This window comes from Hippopotamus amphibius, chromosome 5 (genome assembly GCF_030028045.1).
Source record: "Hippopotamus amphibius kiboko isolate mHipAmp2 chromosome 5, mHipAmp2.hap2, whole genome shotgun sequence".
Taxonomy (NCBI): domain Eukaryota; kingdom Metazoa; phylum Chordata; class Mammalia; order Artiodactyla; family Hippopotamidae; genus Hippopotamus; species Hippopotamus amphibius.
The window spans coordinates 103477977-103504922 of record NC_080190.1 but is presented as its reverse complement, the minus strand read 5'-3'; positions in this window follow the sequence as shown (position 1 = coordinate 103504922).

Here is a 26946-nt window from a genome sequence, read left to right as displayed (position 1 = left end):
TCAAAAAAAAAAAAAAGTCATAAAGCTTCTTCTATGCATTTTTTTTAAAGTTGAAAAATGTTTTCCTGCTTAAAACTTTTGAAGTTAAAATCATCTATCTCATATGAGTTTCTTTACTATGAAAAGGTAAGATGAGAAAAATTAGCTATTTGTGATTGGTAAGTCATGTCACAAAATATTTGTTCTTAGACCTAAAATTAAAAACATTAAAGGGTACAAACTTCCACTTATAAAGTAAATAAGTCACGGGATGTAATGTACAGCATAGTGAGTAGAGTTAATAACACTGTATTGCCTATTTGAAAGTTGTTAGGAAGATGTTAAAACAGTCTCATCACCACATTAGTCCAGATGGACGTAACTGATGTTTATAGGACATTCCATCCAAAAACCACAGAATGCACTTTCTTCTCAAGTGCACATGAAACATTCTCCAGGATAGATCACATGTTGGGTCACAAATCAAGGCTTGGTAAATTCAAGAAAGTTTCAATCATGTCAAGCATCTTTTCTGACCATGATGCCATAAGACTAGATATCAATTACAGGAAAAAAAATAAAAATACAAACACATGGAGGCTAAACAATACACTATTCAACAACCAAGAAATCATTGAAGAAATCAAAGAGGAAATAAAAAAATATCTAGAAACAAATGACAACAAAAATACTTCAACCCAAAACCTACAGGATACAGAAAAAGTAGTTCTCAGAAGGAAGTTGTTTATAGCAATTCAAGAAAACAAGAAACAAGAAAAATCTTGAGTAAACAACCTAACATCACACCTAAAACAATTAAAGAAGTAAAAGAAAAAAAAAAACACAAAACCAAGTTAGAAGAAGGAAAGAAATCATAATGATCAGATCAGAAATAAATGGAAAAGAAATGAAGGAAAAAATAGCAAAGATGAATGAAACTAAAAGCTGATTCTTTGAGAAGATAAACAAAATTAATAAAACATTAGCCAAACTCATCAGGAAAAAAAAAAAAAAGAAGATACAAATCAACAGAATTAGAAATGAAAAAGGGGAAGTAACAACTGACACCACAGAAATATAAAATATCATAAGAGACTACTACAAGCAACTATATGCCAATCAATTGGATAACCTGGAAAAAATGGATAAATTCTTAGAAAAGTACAATCTTCTGAGACTGAACAAGGAAGAAATAGAAAATATGAACAGACTAATCACAAGCACTGAAATTGAGACTGTGATTAAAATTCTCTCAACAAAGAAAAGCCCAGGGCCAGATGGCTTCACAGACAAATTCTATCAAACATTTAGAAAAGAGCTAACACCTATCCTTCTCAAACTGTTCCAAAATATAGCAGAAGGAGAAATGCTCCCAACTCATTCTACGAGGCCACCATCACTCTGATACCAAAACCAGGCAAAGATGTCACAAATAAAGAATATTAGAAGCCAATATCACTGATGAATATAGACGCAAAAATCCTCAACAAAATTCTAGCACACAGAATCCAACAGCACATTAAAAAGATCATACACCATGAACAAGGGGGGTTTATCCCTGGAATGCAAGGATTCTTCAATAGATGCAAATCTCAATATGACACACCATATTAACAAATTGAAGCATAAAACCATAAGATAAATTCAATAGATGCAGAGAAAGCTTTTGACAAAATTCAACATCCATTTATGATAAAAACTCTCCGGAATGTGGGCATAGAAGGAAATTACCTCAACATAATAAAAGACATATATGATAAAGCAGCAGCCAACATCATTTTAAATGGTGCAAAACTGAAAGCATTCCCTCTAAGAACAGAAACAAGGCAAGGGTGCCAGCTCTCACCACTATTATTCAACATAGCTTTGGAAATTTTAGCCACAGCAATTAGAGAAGAAAAAGAAATCCAAATTGGAAAAGAAAAAGTAAAATTGTCACTCTTTGCAGTTGACATGATATTATACATAGCAAACCTTAAATATGCTACCAGAAAACTGATAGCACTAATTGATGAATTTAGTAAAGTAGCAGGATACAAAATAAATGCACAGAAATCTCTTGCATTCCTGTACACTAACAACAGAAGAGCAGAAAGAGAAATTAAGGAAACACTGCCATTTACCACTGCAACAAAAAGAATAAAATACCTAGGAATAAGCTGCCTAAGGAGGCAAAAGACCTGTATGCAGAAAACTATAAGTCACTGATGAAAGAGATCAAAGATAATACAAACAGATGGAGGGACATACCATGTTCCTGGATTGGAAGAATCAATATTGTCAAAATGAGTATACTACCCAAAGCAATCTACAGATTCAATGCAATCCCTATCAAATTACCAATGGGATTTTTCAAAAAACTAGAACAAGAAATTTTACAATTTGTATGGAAATGCAAAAGTACCTGAATAGCCAGAGCAATCTTGAGAAGTAAAGACAGATCTGGAGGAATTGGTCTCCCTGATTTCAAATTATACTACAAGTCTACAGCAATCAACACAGTATGGTATTGTCACAAAAACATACATATAGATCAATGGAACAGAATAGAGAGCCCAGAGATAAACCCACACCCATACGGGTACCTTATCTTTGACAAAGGCATCAAGAATATACAATGGAGAAAAGACAACCTCTTCAATAAGTGGTGGTGGGAAAATTGAACAGCTACATGTAAAAGAATGAAATTAGAACTCTTCCTAACACCATACACAAAAATAAACTCAAAATGAATTAAAGATTTAATGTAAGGCAGACACTATAACCCTCTTAGAGGAAAACATAGGTAGAACACTCTATGACATAAATCAAGCAAGATCTTTTTTGACCCACCTCCTAGAATAATGGAAATAAAAACAAAAATAAACAAATGGACCTAATGAAACTTAAAAGCTTTTGCACAGCAAAAGAAACCATAAACAAGACAAGAAGACAACCCTCAGAATGGGAGGAAATATTTGCCAAAGAAGCAGCTAACAAAGGATTGATTTCAAAAATATATAAGCAGCTCATTCAGCTCAATATCAAAAAAGCAAACAACCCAATCCAAAAATGGGCAGAAGACCTAAATAGACATTTCTGCAAAGAAGACATACAGATGGGTAACAAATTCATGAAAAATGTTCAACATCACTAATCATTAGAGAAATGCAAGTCAAAGCCACAATGAGGTATCACCCCAAACCAGTAAGAATGCCCATCATCAAAAAATCTAGGCACTTCACTGGTGGTGCTGTGGTTAATAATCTGTCTGCCAATGCAGGGGACACAGGTTTCATCCTTGGTCTGGGAAGATCCCACATGCTGTGAAGCAACTAAGCCCATGAGCCACAGCTACTGAGCCTGCACTCTAGAGCCTGTGAGCCACAACTATTGAGCCCATGTGCTACAACTACTGAAACCCACAAGCCTAGAGCCCATGCTCCACACCAAGAGCAGCTACTGCAATGAGAAGACTGCGCACTGCAACAAACAGTAGCCCCTGCTTGCCACAACTAGAGAAAGCCTGCACGCAACAACAAAGACTCAATACAGCCAATAAATAAGTAAATAAATTTATAAAAATAAAACCTAGAAACATTACATGCTGGAGAGGGTGCAGAGAAAAGGGAACCCTCCTGCACTGTTTGTGGGAATGTAATTTGGTACAGCCACTATGGAAAACAGTTTGGAGGTTCTTTAAAAAACTAAAAATAGAACTACCATATGACCCAGTAATCCCACTCCTGGGCATATACCCTAAGAAAACCACAATCCAGAAAGATACATGTACCACAATGTTCACTGCAGCACTATTTACAATAGCCAGAATATGGAAGTAACCTAAATGCCCATCAACAGGTGAATGGATAAAGAAGATGTGGCACATATACACAATGGAATATTACTCGGCTATAAAAATTAGTGAAATTGAGTTAATTGTAGAGACATGGAGGGACCTAGAGACTGTCATACAGAGTGAAGTAAGCCAGAAAGAGAAAAAAAAAAATTGCTAATGCATATATATGGAATCTGAAAAAAAAGGTACTGATGAACCCTGTGGCAGGGTAAGAATAAAGATACAAATATAGAGAACAAACTTGAGGATACTGGGACTGGGGGCAGGCAAAGGGAAAGCTGGGATGGAATGAGAGAGTAGCATCAACATATATACACTACCAAGTATAAAATAGATAGCTAGTGGGAGGCTACTGCATAACACAGGGAGATTACCTCCATGATTGGTGATGACTTAGAGGGGTGGGAGGAGGAGGGTGGGAAGGGTTGTGGGAGGGAGGGTGATGGGGATATATTTATAAATACAGTTGATTCACCTTGTTGTACAGCAGAACCTGGCACAAGAGTGTAAAGCAATTACACTCCAATAAAGAGTTAAAAAAAAAAGTACTCATCATAAGAAAAAAAAAATATAACTGTGTGGTATAATATGTTAACTAGACTTGTGGTAATCACTTTGCAAAATATAGAATTGTGTTGTATAGCTGAAATTAATATAATGTTATATCAATTATGTATTGTAGTCTATTAAATTATATTATATTAATGTCAATTATACCACAATAAAAAATCAGAGGGTTCCTTTAATCAGTGTGGGAATAGAAGTTAAAAGTGTGGATGTGTATATAAGAAATTTTACCAATGGGCTCTCTGGTTAAACTAGATATAAAATAGTTCTTGATAGCAACAAACCACCTTTCTACTGTCATGAGTAAAACCATCATATTGTGAATCAAAATCAAGTCAGTAGGAGCAAAAGAAAACACTGTATGTTAAATTCAAACACTGTATGTTATACACACACACGGAAAATCTATCTACATTAATTGCAATATATAAATACAATTGATCAAATCCTTAGAAATATTTTCATATCATCAAACTCAAATTAAATAACTATAATTGTATTAGAAATATTTCCCTCCCTCTTGGTAAAAATTTCATACTCTCCAATTTACCTGTTGCCAAAGGTTGTCAAAACTATTCTTTTAGTGGTCAAATGGAAGATAATCCTCTTCACCCTCTAAATAAAATCTAAACATATTTCTCTTGAGCTCATTGGTTAACTTCAATTCTTATCTTTCAACAATCTTCTAATTTCTTCTTTTTCTAATTCTTATTGAACAACTTATTGATAAAAGAGGAAAGATGGTGAATTCTCTATTGCATAAAGTATAAAATATGTAAATAAATAGTAACTGATCAACAATCACATAGCCAGTAAAAGCATAGTTTCAAACCCTGCTTCCTTTGATTAAAGGGACCGTAGAGAGAACTTTAGACTCAGGAAGTGAATTTGGAGAAAAATAAGATCGTGCCATTAGAAGACAACAAAATGTCAGATGTGATGATTAATTTTATGTGTCAAATTGGCTAGGCCATGGTACCCTGACATTTGGACAAATATTGGTCTAGATGTTCCTATGGAGGCATTATTTAGATGAGATTAACTTTTAAATCAGTCAACTTTGAGAAAGCAGATTACCCTCCATAATGTGGATGGATTACCCTCTGTAATGTGGGAAGGCCTCATCCAATCAACTCAAGGCCTTAAAAGAAAAAAGACTGATGTCCACCAAGGAAGGGAGATTTCTGTTCCAGACCCTTCCTTCTTAGGCTGCAATATCAACTCTTCCCTGTGTCTCCAGCCAGCTTCCACAAATGCATAGCTAATTCTTTAAAATAAAACTTGATAGACAGGTAGATAGATGACAGATAGATAGATAGATTAGATGATGGATAGATAGATAGATAGATAGATAGATAGATAGATAGATGATAGATAGTGTGGGGAGCCGCCCTGGAAAAGGGGTCCTGCTCTCAGGACATGGCCCTGGGAGCTGCCTTAATTCAAGGGTTTGTGTAAAACAAACATAGCTCTCTGTCCCGCCACCCCTGACCTTAAGTATGTGCTTGAACAAAGAGCATGTGATTCCTTGGGCTGCAGTATGTGTTCCCACAGACTCCTTATCGTATAAGTACATCCTGAGACCATTGACAGGATGTACGGTACAAGCTAGTACGCAAGTTCCTGGTGCCCTTGAAGAGATAGAACAAGTTGTAACAAAGAAGGAGTCATTTCATTTAATGTCCCCCTTTGTTCTGAGAGTGTATAAAAAGCCGCCGCATAATAAAGAAGTTTGTCAGTAGCTCTGGAATGCTTCTGCATTCTGGGCTTCTGATCCTCTCGACCCCATTCTTTGTGTCTGTCTTTCTTTCTTTCTAAGCCGCGTCGTGTTTGCCTAAGGATCTGATCAATTTTGCCAGCAGGCTCCGGCAAGATAGATAGATAGATAGATAGATAGATAGATAGATAGATAGATAGATAGATAGATAGATAGATAGATAGATGATAGATAGATATAGATAGATGATAGGTAGGCAGACAGATAGACATATAGATACATTCTATTTTCTCTGGAGAATGCTGACTAGTATATGAGGTATTCATAAAAATAAGTAGGGTAAAAAAGGAGTCTGATGAAAATAGATATTGTCCTTTCACTTCCCCCTCTCACTTTAATTAAGAACTTTGAACATTCACGGAACTTCTGGAAATTGTCTTGAAATTAACACTGAACTCACTTGCTAATTTCACAGAGTGGCTTATAAGAAATATTTGCTGGAATCATAGATCTTCTACTCCTCTGTTATCAAAATTAAAAATTCAAAAATATGTATATAAGCTTTATAAAAATGGATATTCTGTGAGACCTTGACACTTGATATGAAGAGGGCAGAATCTGCCTTATAGAGCTATAGAATATTCTAACTGCTGGAAAGGAATATAATGTGATTTTCTACACATTAATAGTTAATATGTTTATATTTATGCTTCCTCTATTTTATGTGGATGAAATGAGATGAAAGTGAGGTATATTTGTGTTTTCCAGAATTGGTAGTGAAGTCAACAGCTGTGAAGAAATGACATATAATCTATCACATTCCAGTTTCAGATAATCAGTAGCTCTGCCAGCCACCTCTCCAAAGCACCCCCTGTCCCTTTCTGCCATACTTCCATTATCCAAAAACCAATAATTTTATGAAAACCTATTTTACCATGTAGCTTTCTTCTGAAATGATGTGATGTTAAGATGCAAAAACAAGTATACTTGTCTCTTAAAGGCAATCATTTACCTGGGAAGACAGGATGTATGCATACAAATTATAATAAAACTGGAGGCAATTGGTTAAAAATGTGGGAAGAACAAAATTGTTGACTTAAGCATTCAAGGTCTGAGGAAAAAAATGTTTGATTGCTAGGTAATTAAAATTTTAAGAAAAGCAGTTATCACAGATAAAGTTGTTTGATTCTGTTTAGGCCAAGCAAAGCTAATTGTTTCAATGGTTTTGAATGACATAAACAGTTCCTTGAACTTAAGCAAGTTTTATATCCTTTGAAGGATGCACATGTCACTTACTCTATGTTAGCAGCAATAAGATATGAGTACTTGAGAACCATAATCAGGCTTTATTCTCTATCTTTATGCCTGGCATTTTACTGTGTTACAAAACCATGATCCTTCCCTTACCAAAAGATTAAATAAATGCTTCCCAATCACAAAACTTTTTTAAAAGTTATTCTTTATACAAAAATATTTGTTAAGATGAAAAGAGGAGGTGAATTAGTGGTTATCTCATGCATTCCTCAAATAGGAAATCCTAGTAGGGAAGAATTTGCAATTAGGATGTGTTTTCTTTTTTCTTTCCAGACTACAACAAATTGGGAGGAAATTTTTGCAGAAAAGTGAGATGGACTTTAAGATCTTGGCACCAAATATCATTGGTGAGAATTCAAAAGACCTTCTTATCTTGTTGGAGAATAAACAAGGATGCAGAGGAATGGAGATTTAAAGAAGCCCTTCAATATTTAAGAAGCTATTTATTTTAAAATTTTGGTGATGCACTGTTTGTTTTTTCCCTATTTGATTTCTGGCAATTAACCAGAAAAATGAACTGATTTAATTGTGCTAGTTGTTCTCAGCTTCTTTCTGAATACTATGGGGATGGCTTGGATGGAATTCTCCTTTAAAAGTATATCTTTACTTTAAGCCCATTTTGTTTTTTAGCATTTAGTTGAAAGTTAGTCGTTCATCTGTGGTATGACATATATGCTTATCTTCAAGGATTCATTCAACAACAAATACTTATTCAGTACCAATTAGAGGAGAAAAGAGAGATTACATAAAAAGTGAAATCAGAAATATAAACTTTAAAAAAGTGTAGGTACTGCATGAGATCTATGTGTGAATGTGTGAGGGGGTATGTGTGTCTTTATAAAACAGAAAGCTATAATCGCCACAATTAGAATTGCATATATGATTTTCAAAATATTTAAATGCTTAAGAACAAGATAAATATTTTAAAATATGATTTATTTTAATTAATAAAGCTTAAAAATTAAACAAATAGATTTTCTGGAAAATTTCCCAGACTCTTATCATTGTATAGAAAATTTCATCTCTAAGTTAATGTTAATGTCTAGTCAATAAATTCATATACAAGCATACCTCATTTTATTGTTCTTCTCAGATATTATATTTTTTTTGTACAAATTGAAGGTGTGTGGCAACTTTACATTGTCAGATATGGTTAGCCTTTTTTAACAGTAAAGAATTTCTTAATTAAGGTATGTATCAATACACTACTTTTTAGACATAATGTTATTTATGCTTAATAGTGTGGTATAAACATGACTTTTTTATGCACTGGAAAACCAAAAAAAAAAAAATTATGGGATTAGCATTATTGCAATATTCACTTTATTGTGGTAGTCTGGAACCAAACTGACAGTATTTCCAAGGTATGCCTATATGTGTGTATGTATATACACCATATAGTGCTTGTCAGAGTTGTCTAGAGAAACAGAACCAATAGGATATATATCAATATATAGAAAGATTTATCTTGAGGGATTGACTTTCACAATTATGGAAGCTAAGAAGTCTTATGATCTGCTATCTGTAAACTCAAGGCTCAGTAAAGCCAGTGGTGTATTTCCCAGTCCAAACTCAAAGGCCTGAAAACCAGGGGAGCCAGATTCATATCAGTCCTAGTACGAGTCTGAAGACCTAAGAACCAGGGGAACTGATGGCATAGGTCCTGGTCTAAGTGGAGCCTGGAACCTGAGAACCAGTAACGCTGCTGTCTGAAGCAGGAGAAGGATATCCCAGCTCAAGCAGAGAGTAAATGTGCTCATTTTGTACCTTTTTGTTCTATCCCAGCCTCAACAAATTAAATGGTGCCCATCTATATTCGTGAAGATGATCTTTACTCTTTCTACTGATTCAAATCTCTTTATAAAATATCCTTACAGACATACCCAGAAACAATGTTTTACCAGGTATCTAGGCATTCCCTATCCCAGTCAACCTCATCATAAAATTAACCATTAGATAAAGACAGAGACAGATATAGAGATAGAGACAGAGATAGAAATAGAGGTAATATATACATATATAAATCAATATTGACACTATGAATTGATAACAGAATAAGTTTCTAGTAAGAATTTAATATCAGGAGCTTTCCTGCATATTTATGAGGCAAACTATAAATAAGATATATATAAGATATATATATATATATATATATATATATATATATATATACATATACACATTTAAGAAAAATGTTTAAGGCCTTTTTAAAAGACTTTAAAAGATAAATAATTTTGAAGATAAATATCTCAGCAAAATGTCTAGTTCCAGTGACATTAATTCTATGGTGAGAAATATGGAAGGCTGATTTGTTGTCTTGCTAAATTTTACACTAATTTAATGTCACCACACTAAAATAGTTATAGAATTCCTTTCAGCCTGAGGGTCCTCACTGAGGACAATGAACATATTAAAATTTGCTTTCAGTGTGGAAACTGATATTGAAAAGATTATTCACTGTTGAAAGCTGTGTTAATAATTTTAAGACAATAGGATCAAAACATTGTAATGCTAATGCACCATTAACTGATAATAAACCAAGGGAAAATCACCTTCATATATCAGAGAATATTCATCTGAATAATTAATGTATGATAAAATGGCATTTATGAATTAATAATATAACATGATAATGTCCAAAAGCATTCTAATGCAGAGCTTCATAATATGATACACCTTCAAATTTGGGAAGTTTTATTCTAGTGGATAATAGTGAACTACACAAAAACAAGGAAATTTTGCTAGGGTGAAAAAAAAGGGAGAAAATATGAAAAGAAGTTGGGGAAAGTGATAAAATCGAAAGAAGTAAAGAATGACCCAAGAAAGAAAAAATGAACTAATAAATTTCTTTGGTAGGTATAATTCTAAATGTAGATTTGGGACTATTGGAGAGAAGTTTTTACCATTAAGGAGAAAAAAAGAGAAGATGTAGGTACATTTTATGGAAGAAAAAAGTACTGATTCTTCTTGGCTAATTTAAACTCAAAATAATAGCAGGATTCAGTGAGAAGGCTAACAAACATATGCTTAGAATATTTATCTAATCATAAACAATTATATTATTCTCATACCATGAAATTAATCCTTTATCAGAAAGTATAAGAACAATAATAACATCTAGAAACTAAATCCTAGCTATCTCAAACTGCTTTACTTTCTTTCAAAATCTAATTAGTTACTCACCAGGACTTCTGAAAATATCATAAATTCAGCAATGAAAATGATCACTGTGAAATCAAAGTTGTACTTGTCTTTAAACTTACATTCTTTGTTTACTGATAACTTTCAAAAGCATGCATTTGGAGCTGCTTCATGCATGGTACTCTGTGTGGTAGACATTAATGAGAAGTAGGATATCACTACCCATGTTGTGACTAAAGAAAGCAGCATCTTTCCTAGGGAGGAATGGGCAAGGCAAAATCCATTCCTCTTCCCACTCTCAGTGATATTTGTTCCCCAATTCTTTGCTGACACTACACCCAGCACATAAGAACAACCTGCAACAAGAACACTGAGCCAGAAGAAAAGTACATACAGACAAGTGGCCTAGGACAGATTTGGCAGCCTTGAAACTGTCTCAATATCATGAGTAGAAAGGTTAAGGACAGATTATTTTAATGATCTAACCCACTATTAAATACTAATGCCCAAGTTCTCAGACTAAGTGTTTGACTTTGGGAGTCCACATTACTTCTTTAAACTTTAGCTTCTTCAGATTAAAATACAAATGGTAATACTCCCCTTATCTGGTTTTGCAGATTAAATGAGATGGCACATTTTTTTAAGCTCTTTATTGGAATATATTTGCTTTACACTCTTGTACCAGTTTTTGAGGTACACCAAAGTGAATCAGCTGTATTTATACATATATCCCCATATCCCCTCCCTCCTGCGACTCCCTCCCCTACTCCCTGTCCCGGACCTCTAAGGCATCACCCATCATCAAGTTGATCTCCCTTTGTTATACAGCAACTTCCCACTAGCTATCTATTTTACAGTTGATAGTGTAAATATGCCTATGCTACTCTCTCACTCCGTCCCAACTTCACCTTCGCCCCCCACCCCAGATATTTTAAGCAGCTAGCACAATGTCTAACAAATACTGAGAGTTCCACAATAAATTATATTTCCCTGACATTTTATACCCACAGAAGGAGCTTGTGTTTTCTCTTTTCATCTGAAATTCAACCTCACTCTAGAAATAAACACTTAGGTTCTCCCCTCTCCCACCCACTTCACAATTCTGCATCTCCCTTCACCACTACCATGAATAATGAAAGAAAAATTGTATAGTATCCTTCTGGAGACAAAATACCCATTACCAATTAAGCATATTTCCAAGGTCCATGGATTCAGATTACTTGGGTTTAAACCCAGACTATAATATTCATGGCTATGTGGTCCTATGCAGAATTGTACAACTTATATATAGTATAATAGTTTTACTATTATAAAAGGGGCTTGATAGTATTTTTTCCCTGTGTTTTTTTTAAATAAGATAATTCATGAAAGATAAGTATTTGGCAGAGTGCCTGGTATAATTTAAATATGCAATAAATATTTTTACAAGTTAAGGAGGATATGGAGTCATGAAGTCACATTTCACAGCTCATAGATACCAAACTAAGGTGTTCTGGATTTAGGGTGACAGTCATGAAATACTTCAAATGGTATTTTTAAATGCCTAGCCATGAATTTCTGTAGCCTATGGGAGGAAATGTTCATCACTTTATTTCAAACTCTGATAATTTTTTTAAAAATGTATCATGTTTTATACATATATTATTTTTATTCCAGGAAAGCCTAGTGTGCAAATAACTTACAGAAATGAGCCTCAAATTCATCGTGTCAGATGCTTACAAACACCTCTCAATCTTATTAAAGGACAGCTATGTTGACAAATCTGCAGTTATAGTGTCTGTCTCAGGAAAAACTGAAGCTGACCACATGACACCTTGTCAAATATGACATGTTAATCGTTCCAGGTTGATATTGTTGTTGTTTTATTTTATTTTTTATGCTTATCTACATAAAGATAGCCCAGTCAGATTTGTTTTTTTTTTAATCTGGTTTTATTGATATATAATTGGCAGACAACACTGTGTAAGTGTAAGGTGTACAGCATAATGATGTGACTTACATGCATCATGAAAAAATGATCACAATAAGTTTAGTGAACATCCAACATCCCATATAGAAATAAAAGAAAAAGAAAACAATTTTTTGACTTGTGATGAGAATTCTTAGGATTTACTCTCTTAAAAGCTTTCATAAATAACATACACCAGTGTTAATTATATTAATCATTTTGTATATTATATCCCCAGTATTTACTTATAACTGAAAGTTTGTACCTTTTGACCATCTTTGTCTTCATACAAAGATATTACATGATTATTGAATATATTCCACAGGCTGTATATTTCATCCCCAAGACTCATTTATTTTGTAAGTGGAAGTTTGTACCTCTTAGTCTCGCATACCTATTTCACTCATCCCCCAATATCCCTCCCCTCTGGCAACCACCTGTTAGTTTTGTTATCTATGACTCTGTTTCTGTTTTGTAATGTTAGTTCATTTGTTTTGCTCTTTTAGACTCCACATATAAGTAAAATCATACATTATTTTGTCTTTCTCTGACATTTCATTTTCAGCATATTACCTTCTAGGTCCATCCATGTTGTCACAAAAAGCACAATTTCATTCTTTGTTATGGCTAATATTCCAAATTTTGTGGTTTTTTTTTTAAATACCCAGAAGTGAAATTGCTGTATCATATGGTAGTTTGTTTTTAATTTTTTAAAGAACATCCATATACTTTTTCCATAGTGACTGCACCAATTCATGTTCCTACCAACATCACATGAGGGCTCCCTTTTCCCCACATCCTCTATAATATTTATGGCTATGTGGTCTTATCCAGTATTGTATAATGTATACACAGTATAACGGTTTTGCTGAACCCTATTACCTCTCTTGCTATTTGTTATCTTTTTGATAATAGCCATTCTGACAGGTGTGAAATGCTGTCTCATTATGATTTTGATTTGCACTGATACTGAGGATTTTTTGTGTGTGTTGGCCAGCTGTGTGGTCTTCTTTGGCAAAAAAGTTTATTCAGGTCCTCTGCCCATTTTGTAATCAGCTTTTTTTTTTTATATATTGGATAGTATAAGTTCTTTGTATAATTTGGATATTAACCTCATATTAGATATATCATTTGCAAATATCTTCTCCCATTCAGTAGGTAGCCTTTATATTTTGTTGATTATTTCCTTTCCATTGCAAAAGCTTTTTTGTTTGATGTAGTCCCATTTGTTTAATTTTGCTTTTGCTTTCCTTCCTGAGGAGACATATCCAAAAAATTTTTGCTAAGACCATACTATGTTTTCTTCTGTGAGTTTTATAGTTTCAAGTTTACATTTAAAACACTTTAATCCATTTTGAGTTTATTTTTGTATATAGTGTGAGAAAGTAGCCTGGTTTGATTGTTTTGGATGTAACTGTCCAGTCTTCCCAACACTATTTCTTGAAGAAGCTGTCTTTTCCTCATTGAAAATTCTTGCCTCCTTTGTCATAGATTAATTAATCATATAGGTGTGGTTTAATTTCTGGACTCTCTTTTCTGTTCCATTGATCTATGTGTCTGTTTTTGTGCCAGTACCATACAGTTTTGATGACAGTAGCTTTGTAGTATAGTTTGAAATCAGGGATATGATATCTCTAGCTTTATTCTTCTTTTTCAAGATTGTTTTGTCTATTCAGTGTCTTTTGTGTTCCCATACAAAATTTAGAATTATTTGTTTGTTCAACTTTTTTTTTTTTCATTTAATTTTTATGGGTAGGACTTCATATACCATGATGAATAAAAGTGGTGAGTATGGTCAGGGTTAGAGTTAGGTATAAACATAACTGGCCATCTTCCCCATCCTCCCACTCCATCCCTCTGAGACCTCCAGAAAGGACAGGTATGGTCCAGGGTCACACATGACTCAGGTAGTTGAGCTGGAACTTTGCTTTTCTGCCCCTCAGTCCCAGGCATAATTTTGTATGCTATCTGTGTACCTTCTTTGGCCAGTTGTCCCTTCAGATCTTTCCTTATTTTTAATGAGATTTTTTTGTGTTAGCATTCTTTGCAGATGTTGAGACAAATTCTTTACTAGATATGTTTACTAATATTTGTGTCCCCGTTTGTGACTTGTCTTTTGCTTTTCTGAATAAGGTTTTTCACAGAGTAGCAGTCTTTAATTTCATAAAGTCCATGATATTTCCTTATTTCCTTCGAGGATTGCCTTTTTATGTTGTGTGTTAAGATTCAAAGCTCATGTCAATTTTCTGCTGTTTTCTTCTATAATTTTCAGAAATTTTGCATTCAAAATGAATAATGTTGAGTGAATTTGGTGCGTCAAGTTTGCATCTATATTCATTTCATCCCATACAGTTTTGAATTCATTGTTCCTGAACTATTTTGGAGAACTTGTCGGGTATTTGGCTCCATATCAGTTTGAATTTCCACAGTTTAATGGATTCAGCAGTTTTGGCAGCAGGAAGCACTGTGTCCAGTGAAGTGTGAGCTGTGGCCTGCACTTCCAGCACTGAACACATAGGGGGAGGGCGCTGAGACCACCCTTCTGACCCAGGGCACATGTGCATTCCACTGTGGACTCGGCTCTGTGTGCAGCTGAAAGGAGTTCTGTCTCCTCAAGCACTACTGGGGCTTCAGCTCTGGGAAGCCCAGGGTCAGCATCTAAGCTGACAGGAAAATTAGTGCAAGAATTGTAGTGGGATCAACTCTAAGGATCAGCACGGCTAGGAAAGGGATGCGCCTGTGGAAATTTGATGGGTCCTACACACTGTTCTCCCAGAGAGGAATGTCCATTCACTCTTCCCTTTAAGGGATCTGCTGGGCCTCTGCTCCCTCAGGTTGTCCCCAGGGCTGGTTGTCACCAGACTAAATATCTACCACTGTGAGGATGGCCAATGATATCTCCACATTGTTTACATTTGCATGTGTCCCCATCTGAGAGGTCAAGCAAACTCTAAGATATACTGGCCATGTTCATTGCCTCTCATTGGAATTGAATGTGTTTGTTCTACTTCTTTTCAGAACATTGGTTTTTGAGATGGGTTTGGGGTGACAGGGATATTAGGTCTTTTTCTGGCCTTGGGTTATGAGAATGCTTTTCCAGTTTGTGATTTGATTTGTCTTTCCCACTGTCTTTCTTGGTTTAGTTTTGTTTATTTGTTTGTGCCACAGGAAGAGCTCAGCATTTACCTTCTGTCTTTTAGATGTGGTGTCCCACTTAGAATAGCATTGTCTACCAAGATTTGGTACATATTTACTAAAAGGACTTCATTTGTACATGTCATCTTCAATCCATCTGCACTTCCCTTTCAAATAATAAAATGGTATTTCAAATAAAAACAAAAACAAGAATTAACTGGTCCCCTCTTAAACTATGTGGGCAGATGCAAAAAGCCACCTTTTGTATGATTTTACTGACAGGAAACATCCAGAGTAGATAAAGTGTGCCTTCTTAACCCAGTGGGCAGTGTGTCAGTCTCATAATAAGAATAGGTAAAGAAACAAAGAAAGAAAGAGGATTATGGGTTGTCAGGGTCTGGGGGGGAAGGAACAGGGGGTGCTTGCTTTGAAAACAAGATTTGATTTGCCGGGGGATGAATGCATCTGAAACTAGACAGTAGTGATGGTTGCACAGCATTGTGAATGTATTTAATGCTCCTGAATTGCACAATTTGAAATTGAAAGAACATAAATTTTATTATTTTCAACTTAAAAACCAAAGTGCAGAATGCCATAAACAGTGTGAAAGAAAACAACAAAATTACAAATAAATAAATAAATAAATAAATAAATAAATAAATAAAAACAAGAACAGGGGAAGGGAAGTCAATTTCTGGTGGGGGAGCATGTTGATGATGTACTTTGGGAGGAGATAGTGATGGGGGTTGCAGAGCCAGCTCTGCCCCTGGGGATGTTGTTTCCAGAAATGGCTCCAGGTCTCCTGAGAAAGCAAGTGAAGATTTTGCCTGTGGGAGTGGTAAATCCTCATCTGCATCTGGGTCTTAAAGCAGGTGCAAGTCCTCCCTGTGGGGGAGGGGGTGGATTTTGACCTGGTTCTTTGTCTCCTGCAGGTGCATGTGCAGTGCAGGTTCTTCCTGCCTGTGTGGTAAATTCTCCTTTGGCTTGGCATCTCCTGCAGGATATTCCTTAGGTTTGGATTTCCCTTTAGTTTGTCCCTGGTTCCTGCACCTGCACCTAACTTCTCCAAAGAGATAGGTCTTGGGGTGGAGCCAGCTTTAATTCCTGGGGAGGTGTTGGAGCTGTGAGAGAAGAAAAGATAACCCACTTGCCTGCCTTTCCATGTGCCTTTCTAAGGACAGAAATCTTCCTAGAACTTTCCACAGAATTCCCAGTCCAGTAACCCACAACACAATGTCTTATCTGACTGCTATCCATCAGATGGGTGTTCCGAGGGCCAAACTCCAGCCTCTGGGGACTCCTTCCTGCATGGGGCAGCAGGCAGCACTCACCTCTCCCCACACACTCACATGCACCACCCCTAGACTTTTCACCTCTGTGCTCTGCCTTGGTGGGCTCCAGGTCCTCCAGCTGACTCATGGGAATGTGGACATGGTGCTCCAGATCAGAGCCTGGTGTGCTAAGCTCCATGAAAGCCTGGGACTGGACCCTGGGGAGTGGCCTGAGTAGTGTCTGGACATGAGGGCTTCCTCTTTTACCTCTGGGCCCTGGTTCTGTAGAACACTCCATGGCCACATTCTTGGGAGACTGTGCTGGCCCTTACTGACAGTGTGGTGCCATGGCCCCTCACTCAGGGAGATGAGTTAGGTGTCCCCATTGATCAGCTCCTTGCTGATCTTCAGTGTAGGTCTCTGCAATGACAGTGACAAGCAACTGGTCCATCCTGGAGGTATCACAGCCCTGCTGGGTTATTATCATTGCTTATTCTGCCCCCTTGACCTTCTGCTCCCAGGTCAGGCCCAGACCTGTGTCTGTTCAGATATCCAACTGGGAGGAAAGTGATGCATGTAGAGGACTTGGGATAAACCTATCTCCATCCTGCCCAGTCAGCTTTGATCTGGTGTGTAGACATGACCAGCCTACCAGGCTTCTGACTCCTCATCAGCCTGCTCTTGCTTGAGGAAGACTCACCCCACAGAAACCCCTACCTTTACACAACCAGGGAAGGGACATAGGGCTACCTGGGTGGGATCAGAGTGGTGGCCTGGCCTGGGCTGACCTGGCCTGATGTTCCCTGTGTTACCTTTGTGTTCCTCTGGGCAAATGACCAAAAAAGTCTCAGGTTAGACCTGACTCAACGTCAACAGCATTGGAGAACAGTCTGACTCTGACCTTTCCTGAGGCTACAGCCTTGACATATTGGGACACAACAAAACATGTTTCCAACCAAGTGAACTGGGTAGGGGGCTCTATGATGCAGATGTCTGGTCACCCAGGTTCCAGGTTCTATTGCACTGTATTGCCAGGGAAGTGAGGTCATGTCCTTGGGTCCCCTTGTCTGGGTCTCTTCCTTACACAAAGCTCCCCAAGGGCACCTCTGGGCTGCTGCCTGCTTGTCCCCATCCCGTGCCATGTCCATGCACAGTGATACCGACATAGCCCACCCTACAGCCATGGGGAGGCCTGGGTGAAACCAGAGACCTAGAGCTGAAAACACAGCTTGTGTCAGACCCAGCTCCTCCTTCTCATCAATGATGTAGCCCTGGAAAAGCCATGTGTCTCTCAGGGCCTCCCCAGTCTCCCCATCTGCACAGTGGTGGTCATTCTGGCCTTGATTTCATAGGGAAGCCATCAGGCACATATACCTAGAAACACCTACAGTGCCTATAAAACTCATGGGCTGGTAGCACATAGAGCTCATGCACAGACTTAACATAATGGGCTGGCATAGCACAGAATACAACTGAAACAGACCTGGGTCTGTTCTGGGATCTAGTGAAAGTTATTGCCTTTCTGCCTTTCTCCCAGTTCCCCCGTGGGAGGATTGAAAGTAAATAAAATTCAAACATTTCCCCCTCTGATATACAACCTTTCAGGTCCTCTCATTCCATGTAGATTCATGTCCAAGTGTTTCATCTTGGCCTCTGTGGTGGGCTGCCCCTATAATGGCTCCCAACATTCTTGCCTCCTAGTCACATATCCTTGTGTAATCCCCACCCCTCCAGGGTGGATGGACATTGTGATTGGTTCTAACCTATAAACTAATTTAGGAAAAGTCTGTGACTTCTACTCATTTCCTCTCTCCTGTATTCATTCTCTCTCTCCTTCTCTCTCTCTCTCTCTCTCTCTCTCTCTCTCACTCTCTGCCCCTCTTTGTTTTCATCTGTCTCTCTCTTCCTCTGTCTCTCTCTCTTATGGATGTATGTATGTGTGAGTATGTATGTATGTAGTATATATACCATCAGGATTAGGGTTAGGGTTTAGGGTTAGGGTTAGGTTTTTCATTTTTTGAAGATAGAGTTGTGTGAGTTCTTGATTTAGTTTAGATATGAACCCATTATCAGATACAAATATTTGCAGATATTTTCTCACATTTAATATGATGCCTTTTTGTTTTGTGGATGATTGCCTTTGCCATTGAAAACCTTTTCAGTTGGATGGAGCACCATTGGTTTATTTTGCTTTTGTTTCCCTTGCTTGGGGAGGCCAATTTAAAAAAAAAAAATGTTTCTAAGACTGATGTAAAGTAGTGTTCCTCTTGTTTCCCTCTAAGAGTTTTATGGCTTTAGGTTTTATGTTGAAGTATTTGAGTTATTTGGAGGTTGTTTTTGTAGATGGTATGAGAAAGGAATCCAGTGTGATTCTTGCGCATGTAGCTGTGCAGTTTTCCTAACACCATTTATTGAAGAGGCTATCTTTTCCCCATTGTATAGTCTCACCTCCTTTGTCATAGATGAATTGACCATATAAGCATGAGTTTATTTCTGGGCTCTCAGTTTTGTTCCATAGATCTATGTGTGTTTCTTTTGTGACAGTACCATACTGTCTTGATGATTCTAGGTTTGTAGTATAGTTTGAAATCAGGCAGCATGATATGTCCAAGCTTGTGCTTTCTTCATAAGACTGTATTAACTATTTAGGTTCTTTAGTGTTTCCATATGCATTTTGGAATTCTTTTTTGTAGTTCTGTGAGAAAACCCATTGGTATTTTAAGAGGAATGGCATTGAATCTCTAGCTTGCCTTGGGAGTGTGGAATCATTTGAAGACTACAAATTCTTGTGCTCCATTCCTATGTTTCTACAAATTCACATGCTCCATGCATATGTTTCCATTTGTTTGTATCATCTTCAATTTCTTTCATCAGCATCTATAATTTTTCTAGTACAGGTCTTTTACCTCATTAATTAGATTTATTCCTAGGTATTTCATTTTTTTGTATACAATTTTAAATGAAAATGTTTTCTTAATTTCTCTTTCTGATAGTTCATTATTAGTGTATAGAAAAAAACATACTTTCTGTATAATAATCTTACCTCCTGCAACTTTACAGAATGTATTTATTAGTTCTGATAGTTTTTAGTTGCATCTTTAGAATTTTCTATGTATAGTGTAATGTCATCTGTGAGCAGTGACAGTTTTACTTCTGCCTTTCCAATTTGAATTCCTTTTATTACTTTTTCTTGTCAAATTGTTGTGGGTAGGAATTCCAGTACTATGTTGAACAGAAATAATGAGAGTGGGTATCCTTGTCTTGTTCCTGATCTTAGGGGAAATACTTTCAGCTTTCCACTGTTGAGTATGATATTGGCTATGAGTTTGTTATATGTGGCCTTTATTATGTTAAGGTATGTTCCTCCTCTACCCACTTTGTTGAGAGTTTTTTCATAAACTGTTGTTGAATTTTGTTAAAGGTTTTTTCTGCATGTATTTAAATGATCATATGATTTTAATTCTTCAATTTGTTAATGTGATGCATCAATTTGTTTGATTTGTGGATATTGAACCATCCTTGCATCCCTGGGATAAATTCCACTTGATCATGGTATATGATTCTTTTAATGTATTGTTGAATTTGGTTACCTAATATTTTGTTTAGGTTTTTTTTTTTTTCATTTATGTTTATCAGGGATATTGGCCTGTGATTTTCTTTTTCTGTGATATCTGTCTGGTTTTGTCATCAGGGTGATTCTGGCCTCATAGTTTGGAAGTACTCCTTCCTCTGCAATTTGTTTTGAATAGTTTGAGAAGGATAGGTATTAACACTTCTTTAAATGTTTGGTAGAATTCAATTGTGAAGCCATTTGGCCCTGGACTTTTGTTTTGGGGGAGTTTTTTTTTTTTTTTTTTTTTTAATTAATGATTCCATTTTATTCCTGGGAATCAGTCTCTACATATTTTCTATTTGTTCCTGATTTGATCTTGGAAGAGTATACATTTCTAGGAATTTGTCCCTTTCTTTTAGCTTGTCCATTTTATTGGTGGATTATTTTTTATAATAAGCTCTTATGATCTTTGTATTTCAGTTATATCTTAATGTTACTTCTCCTTTTCATTTCAGATTTTATTTATTTGTTCCCTCTCTTTTTCTTGTGTGATAAATCTGGCTAAAGTTTTATTAATTTTGTTTATCTTTTCAAAGAACCAGCAATTAATGATTTCTTCTCTTCTAATAACTTTGGGTTTTGTTTGCTCTTATTTTTGTAGTTCCATTATGTTAAGGTTAGGTTGTCTAGTTGAGATTTTCCTGTTTCCTGAAGTGGGCTTTTATTACTGTAAACTTCCCTCTTAGAACTGCTTTTGCTACATCTTGTAGATTTTGGATCACTGTATTTTAATTCTCATTTTTCTTCAGGTGTTTTCCCATTTCCTCTCTGATTTATTCAGTGACTCTTTTTTTTTTTTTTGAATAACATATTGTTTAGTCTCCACATGTTTGTCTTATTTGTAGTATTTTTCCTTATAGTTGATTGCTTGTCTCCTGGAATGAAATGATTTCAATCTTCTTAAATTTACTGAGAATTGTTTGTGATCTAGCATATAATCTATCCTGGTGACTTTCCATGTGCACCTGAAAAAAATGTATATTAAACTTGTTTTAGATAGACTGAGAAAGAGAGAGAGAGAGTCCATCTGTTCTAATGTGTAATTTAAGGCCAGTGTTTCCTTATTGACTTTTTTGTCTGGATTATCTGTCCATTGACGTAAATGTAGTGTTAAAGTCCCCTAATATTATTGTGTTTCTGTCAGTTTCCCTCTTTATATTTGTTAATATTTGCATTATGTACTCAGGTTCTCCTATGTTGGGTGCATATATATTTAAAATTGTTATATTTTCTTGTGAAATTGATCTTTTTATCATTATGTAATGTTCTTCTTTGTATCTTTTCACAGTCTTTGTTTTAAAGTCTATTTTGCCTGATATGTGCATTGCTACCCCAGCTTTCTTTTGTATCCATTTGCATGGATTACCATTTTCCATCCCATAACTTTCAGTCTATGGGTGTCTTTAGATTTGAAACTCTTATAGGCAGAGTATATATGTCTTATTTGTTTATCCATTTAACAACTCTATGTCTTTTAATTTTAGCATTTAGTTTATTTACATTTAAGTTAATTATTGATAGTGATGTACTTTTGCCATTTTTTTCATTGTTTTGCAGTTGTTTTTGTAGTTCTTCTTTGTTCCTTTCTTCTTTTGCTCTCTTACCTTGTGATTCAATGTCTACCTTTAATTGTTACTTTCTATTTTTATATGTGTATCTATTATTTATTTTGGGTTGGTGGTCACCATGAGGTTTATATAATGTAATCTTTATATATATGATTATTTTAAGTTGCTGATCTCTTAAGTGTAAACTTATTCTACTGCCCTACATTATGTGAAAGCATAAAACATTATGTCAAAAACATTAAATGTGGTAAGTGGGGTGTGAGGGTAAAAAAGATTTAGCTCAGTCAGATTTTTAGAATATTTATTAAAGACAGGATTTTTTCATAAATCATGGAAATAAATATATATATTTAATTTATTGAAAACATAGCTACCTCTGTCTGTCATTCAGGATAATTGGAAATTGAGAATAGTTAGATCCATGAATAATATTTGAACATTACATAATGCTTTTAAGTTTGAAAGTGTATGCTTAAAGTAACTCAGGATTTTAGTGTTGTTATTTCACATGTATTTAGATAAAACTGATATCATGTTTAAATATTCTTTGCTTACAACTGAAAGCTAACCGAAGTTTTGTTCAGATGTCTTATGTCACCAAAATCAGTATGTGAGTCTCAAAAAGAAACAGAATATCACTCCATCTATATGTTTGGTTTGATGGATATAATTTTGCCTTTCTTGAAATGAGAGGGTGTTAATGGAAAATATGAAATCACTAGTTGACTCGCTAAGTTTTTCTTTCCAAAGCAAGGCAAACTCCACCTTTAAAATTTGCATAAGAGCTCTTTTTGTAACAATGTTATCTGACTCCTGGTCTTCTAATTCTAACCTCAAAATTCTCCTGTGCCAGGTTTCTATTTGTTGACTATATTGATAACTTTTGTTATCTGTTCAAATGTTACTGGTTTTGTTGTAGCCCATATTTTGAAAAAGCCACTTTGCTCTGTCTCTCCTATAAGTTGGTAAGTATCTGGAAGGTAATTCCTTCTGCCCAAAGATAAAGGTATTGTTATCAAGGAAGCTGATTAGAGACATCAGATTGTCACAGGAGGCAGGAGTAAGGATCAGGGGAGCAGAAAATAAGCAGATCATTCAAAAGTCTATACAAAGAGCAGTTTAAACCCTTGATTTATGTTTTTGTGTGTATGTACTCAGGTGACCATCTCTTCCTTCATCTTCTAGGAGGTAACGCTTGTCTCAAAAGTAGCAGGTACATGGTGTGGGGGTGAAAAGACTTGAATTCTGAGGCAGAAAATCTGAAATTAACTAAAAGGCTCTTTACTCAACTGTGAGACTCCAAGCACTCAATGCTGAGCTCAAGTATTAGTTTCTGGGCTTCTAATCCATAGCCAAAGGGACAGGATTAACTTCTGTGAAGTAAATGAACATCCCAGAAAAAAGCATAAACATTCTTGGGTGAAAATCTGATGGCAGCAGTTTCATCCTAAGCTAGCTCACCAGTAGCAAGCCCTGGCCATGACAAGAGCTTTTTACTATCTCACGCTTAACTATGAGTGAACAAAGATTTCCAGGTTCATAAGGGAAGCTTCTAACACAAGATACAGAAACTAAAACAAATAACAATAAAAAGGGGAATGTTGAGGGATAGAGATAGAAATATATAATCTGGCTAATAAAGGTGTCAGAAAGTGCAAACAAAATTTCTCGATGAGTAGGAAATTACTTTTTAAATGTTTCTTTAAAAAAAGGATGTAAATCTTGTGAGGAGAGGATATGGTTGTGGTAATCGTCTCATGTTGTTAACTTTTAGAACATTAAAGATAAAATAACAGTTAAAAATTGTCCAGAGAGGAAAAAAAAAAAGAGTACAAAAATTCAAGACTCTAAAGGACATCTGAGTTTGCAATAGCAACACTAGAAGGCAAAAGAAAAGATAGGGGAAATGCCTTCAAACTTGTAAGCTAAAATAGTTTGCAAACTAGAATTCAAATCCAGTATCCTGCATTCCAGAATGAAGGTAGCATAGATACATTTTAGACATGCAAAATTTGAAAAATAAATGTGGCTCTCATTACCTCTTTCTCAGAGAGCTATAAGAGTATGTATTTCAAAAAAATCAACTAGATAAATTTAAAAAAGTAAAGTCAGATATGTAGGAAAGAATATATTCAGTACTTGAAAGAGGCAAAGGGAATTCCAAGGGTGACAACTGTGAAGCATACCTGGGAGAGCTCCAGAATTCCAGGAGATCCTGGGAAAGAAAGTAAAGGAAACTAATAGATTAATTGACCAATTTATCTTGTGGACTGTTATAACACCTAGACATTTTGCAGAGCTTACAAATTGTGAAATTGTGAAGACTCAGTCTAAGAAAAGCAAGTGAATTTTTTAAAAGAGTCAATTATTAGCCCCAGGAAAATGCAAAATATATACAAGAAAAGCAAAAGTCCCCAAATAATGGCACTTAGAACAACAGCTAGTAATATTTTAAAAGAAAAATCCTAACACTGAATATGTATTTATTCAAATTACAATCTAGCTATTTTGGGAATATGAATGGAGTATAGTGGTGGTTGAAGAGTGCTGAGATAATATCTAAAATACTAAATCAAGAGATAACAAATGCTAAGATTAATCAGAAACACCATGGAAATACCAAGAAAAACATACTGGACATAATTAAAAGACTAGTTTGCTCTGGACTGAAAAATGGGTAAGCATAGTAGACTGCTGACCAAGGATTGTTGGATTAACATTGTTATTATTTTTTTTAATTTTTATCATCATTTGTCTTTTCTACACTATATATATTAAGTAGTAATTAGTTTAAAATAATAGTTTACATTAATAACATCAAAATATTGACCAAATATTAAAAATAATATTTATAAGTTTTTTAACAACAAAAACAGGTTATAATCACAGCTCACTAAAATGTCACATTTATTCTCTTTTTTCTTCCTATTTTTAAAATGCAAATGAAATCAGAGAAAAATAAGAGATGCAGTGATAACAGCCCTGGAAATTAAGGGTTCATAATTCATGAAACTTTGAAATGAATATCTACAAATTTAAATATGGGAGGAGCCAAATTTGTAAATTTCTAATGGTCCACTCATAGACCAAAGAACTCAGAGAGAAAGGAAATAATTTAACAGGTAGAGCCATGTTCAGCAGTAATTCCAATGTTTGAGTCAGTGTCTGTGAGGTTGAGCCACTATTTTCTTTACACATCTCAATATTTTTCTGCCAAATCCAGCATTATATGCCAGATGTAATGTTAAGGGCAAGTAGACATAGGAAGCATACTGGGAAGCATTCATGCACAATAAGAATTATGAGAGATTATGCTTTTCAATCCATGCTTCAAGGCAAAAGAAACACTTTGAATATTCCCAAAGTACTTAGAAGTATATGCACATTCTCATAGACAGAAAAAAGAAATGACAATAATTTTCTAACTCAGTCTATCAGAATCACAGAAAACTCTCACCTGGAATTTTTACTAGCATGTGGATTATCTGCTTTTATTCCAGTTCATTATCTCAAAAGAGAATGCTGGAAATATCTGTAGGTAAAGCACGAATTGTTGGAAAGGAGGGGGAGATAAATAAAACTACCAATAGAAGCACAAATGCAGACTAACTTTGCTAAGAACACTGATGAGACTCAGCGACAAACAATGACAAACATATAAGAGCCTGAACATATCAAAAGATTCTGCAGTGTATAAGAAAGACCATTCTGAAGATGTGTAGAATGAATTCCTGGGTAAAAGACAACTACACTAGAAATTTACTGTAGATAGGTTTATGTTTTCATTTATTCATATTTAAAACCTTTATGGGATACCTATTCTGTGCTAGGTATGGTTCTTAGAGATGGTAATATAGAAGTGACCAAAACAAAAATCCATGACTTTATGGAAAATGCTTCCAAGTAGATGGATAATAACCAAGATGCATAAGAAAACTACAGTCATCTCTCTGTATCCATAGGGGATCGGTTTCAGCCACCACCCCCAACCCCCCCCCCCCCAAGGCTACCAGACTCCACAGATGCTCAAGTCCCTTATATATGTGAATGCTACACATTTAACCTTCACACATTTAACATCTTCCCATATACTTGAAATCATCTCTAGATTACTTATACCACAGAATGCAGTGTAATTGCCAGATAAATAGTTGCCAGTACACAGCAAATTCAAGTTTTGCTTTTTGGAATTTTCTGGAATTTTTTTCCTAATATTTTCAATTGGTGGTTGGTTGAACCTGGGAATGTGGAACTGGAAGATATGAATGTTATCCATCTGTATGTTAGTATGTGCATAGTTTGTTAGATGGTGATAAATGCTAAGGAGATTATAGAAAGAGTAGAATGTTAAATATCAAAGAGGGCTAATTTTGGAATTTTAAATAAAGTGTCCTCAAAAGACTTCACTGGGTGAGTGTCTTTTAAGTAAATACCAATCTTGAAGATATTTTGGAGCCAAACTTACCAGGTAGAAAAAAGACTAAAAGTGCAAAACCCTATCAAAGGAAGTGTTGCCTGGCCTGTTTGAGGGACAGCACAGAGACCAGGTTACAGGATACAGTGAAGAGAGAGATGGATCAGAGAGTTGTCCGGAGCACAGATTACGCAGAGCCTTGGGAAACATGGTAAGTCTTCATTTTCAATGTCATGAGGATCTTTGGGGAAGCTTGAGGTCAGGCTAATATTTTAATAGTGTTATTCTACCATCTGTGTAAACCTTGACTTCACTGAGCTAACAGAAGAAGTAAGAACCCCAGTTTTGATATTACTGCTGTATTCCAGATGGTAGTAACTTTGGTCAAAGTCACAGCAGTTGGGTGGTAAATATGGTAGACTTTGGGTTATACTTTGAAAA